The sequence below is a fragment of the Capra hircus genome, chromosome 4 (assembly GCF_001704415.2).
Source record: "Capra hircus breed San Clemente chromosome 4, ASM170441v1, whole genome shotgun sequence".
Classification (NCBI taxonomy): Eukaryota; Metazoa; Chordata; class Mammalia; order Artiodactyla; family Bovidae; genus Capra; species Capra hircus.
The window spans coordinates 106,323,006-106,326,138 of record NC_030811.1 but is presented as its reverse complement, the minus strand read 5'-3'; the positions used below and the strand labels follow the sequence as shown (position 1 = coordinate 106,326,138).

Below are 3,133 nucleotides of genomic sequence, written 5' to 3'. Positions count from 1 at the left end.
AATTTCAAACTCGGCTACATGTTGCCCTACTTCTAACTCTTAACTGCCTGCAACTCGCCCTTTGAGAAAACAGCTTTACTCCTGAGTGCTCTCTGCTAAATGACTGCCACCTTGTCTCTTTCCTCCACATCATCATTATAATTAATAAGCAACAATATCATCCCTGGTGGTTATGTTCTTATTAGGTGTTAACTGGCCTCGCATCATTATCTCATTAGGCCTTTCCACCTAAATTACTTTATCAGCTTCCCTCCGAAGGGGGTCTGGTACTGTCTGGCTGAAAGGAATCCACTGTACAAACATGAGAAAGTGGAACGATAATCACAGGCATTTAAACCTAATCCAGATATTAATCTTCTTGAAAAATTAATGCTATTTCTACTACTGGGAATACTTTACATTGCTCTAAACCCTCTCATCCAATGTGTTTCAAGCAATATCCAGAAGCTTATTAACTTAATCTCACTCACTTTATGAGGAAAAAAAATGTTGGGGAAGAATATATTCTAAAATACTTACAACAGTTAACACCTCTCCGTCCCCTGCCCCTCTGCCATCATGGCCCACATTTCTATTTGGATAAATTCTCTCCAGTTTTTTTTTTCATTAAGAGGCTGAATTTCAAAATTGTATATAAAAGACTGTGAATAGCTTGGCTCACTGAGTCTTCACTTCAGTTGTTCTAGATACAATCTTTTCTTCAAACTCCCCTAACAGTGCTTAGCTTTCCTTTCCTTCAATAGCACCTATTTCGTAATTCAACATTTGGTAAAAGGTAAGTAGAAGTAGAGTCGCTCAGTCGTGTCCGACTCTTTGCGACCCCACGGACTGTAGCCTACAACACTCTTCTGTCCATGCGATTTTCCAGGCAAGAGTACTGGAGTGGGTTGCCATTCTACTCATAAATGGATGGAGAACCCAGACTAATACATTTCTCTAGAAACGAGTTCTTTCCTGAAGACTAATAACACTTCCTGCTTCCTCTATTGTCCACATGATTTCACGTTAATCCTGAACTCTTTTCTTCTTTTCCTCCTTTATTTCTAGGTTAGGCATTTTCTCCAAAGGTTGGGGTTCATGTCTGCCCTTTCCATCTATTAATCACGCTTTGTTTCCATCACAATTGCCTCCTCTCTTCTTTGCCTTCCTGTGTCCCTCAATCTTCTCCCATGTAATTCATCATTCATCCTCACTTTGCACAGTAATTTCCTATTTTTAAATGTCTTATTATCTCATATTCCTCATTACCTACTTATCCTTCAAACTCTATTGTTCATTTAATTTTCTCACAGCTTGTGTAGTTATTTGGTTTGCAGCTTTCATTTCCATCCCTTCTTACTCGCCCATCCGTCATTTCTTTCCCCTCTCCTTCCTGCATTCCAAGTTCCAGGCTCTTTTTTTTCTGATGGTGTGGATCATGATTTGAAATGGTGGCAATGAATCTTAACGTCCCCAGACTCTCTATTTATTAATTGTTAATATCAAATTATTCCATGGGGAAAATCCAGGTTAATAATTCTCAAGACTTCCCACAGAGTCAAATTCACTAAATCCCTTATTTTTCTCTTGACTGGGGCTAATACAAATCTCAAATAAAATACTGCAGTTAGTTGGTATTTTTCTGACATGTGCTGATCATTCTTTTTCCCCTTTGCAATTGAAACCCAGTATCGTGGCCCAAAGACCCACTAATGTCTTTTGCATCTATGTCATATAAACCTTTCCCCTTAGAAAGTAAACCCCTTAATTCAAATCCTGCTGTCATCAAACTGGCTGTTAATGCCCAGCCTCTCCTCCAAGAAAAACATGATTTTATTTTCTAAACTTTCTGTTTGCATTTTGTTTCGTTTTCAAAACTTCGCAGTCTTCAGAGCCGCCTTCCCTTTCTTCCTTCTGAAATCTCAGGATAATTAATTTCAGCAAACTCTGGAGACATTCGTCCTTCCCTTTATTTCCTCTACTTTAGGATCCTGCCTCACCTCATCCTTTTCCAACAGATACCTTCCTACTGCAAGTGTATGACAGGGACCAGTTCTTGTCTTTGCACAGTCCCACCGATACGTTTTTTCTCACTCCCCCTCTATCGCTTTATTTTACTCCATTCATGCACTCTGTTCCCATCTGTGAGCATAGCCAACAGTTTGAGTGGCTGCTGAAGTTCTCCCAGCCTGTCTCCCTGGTCAGAGGGCTGCTCTCTTGTTCCCACGGTGCCCCTCGAATGCCAGCAAGAGAAAGGCACTGGGATCATCAACTTTATTATTGAGAACACCAAGGCAACGCGAGTAAACATACTGACCAAGGACAGTGCATTACACCATCATTAAAGAAAGAATTGGGCCAACGTCTCAAATCCTAACTACCTCTATATTGTACTTCTCTGGAGATCTGTGTTCATTTTTCAGTGGATGCTTATTGGATTTTCAATTCCATCACAGGTATATGATGGAATAAGGTTGTAACCACTGAAACCTAGCATGCATTTCCATATAAATATGACTTTCATTCTAAGCTAGCCTGGGAAGTCCCTGGTGGTCCAGTGGTTAGGACTCTGCTCTTTCACTGCCGAGGGCCCAGGTTCAATCCCTGATTAGGGAACTAAGATCCCATAAGCTGGACTTCACAGTCAAAACAAAGAAAAGAAAACATCCTAAGCTAGCCAGAGGTACAGATCACTTGTGCATGGGAAATCCTGCTCATTGAATTACTATATTTCTTTGAAAAGCATTCATTTCCTATGAGTTAATCGTTTTTCATATGACCCAAACTATCTACTCTTTTTTCGAAAACATGACCCCTTCCCCATCACTGTCATATTACAATTTACACACGATTTCTCTTGAGGGTACAATATAATCTAATTTTCTTTATTATTCAATTTGGATCCTGTTAAGTGAAACAGACATTCACTGATTAGAAGGAGCATTTAAATTTTGGCAAATAAGTTCATTTGTATTCTGAAAACTCTGCACCCCTCATATTTAATAAACTTTCCATTATAGAACATCACTTCCTTAGTGGCTCAGATGGTAAAGCATCTGTCTACAATGTGGGAGACTTGGGTTTGATCCCTGGGTCAGGAAGATCCCCTGGAGAAGGAAACGGCAACCCACTCCAGTACTATTGCCTGGAAAAT

The 3,133-nt window shown here is 39.9% G+C and overlaps 1 non-coding gene across 1 annotated transcript; it reads left to right on the top strand.

The window, feature by feature from the left end:
* On the top strand, positions 2,523–2,595 carry TRNAE-UUC. The gene has a single exon. It is a non-coding gene; the product is annotated as a tRNA-Glu (tRNA).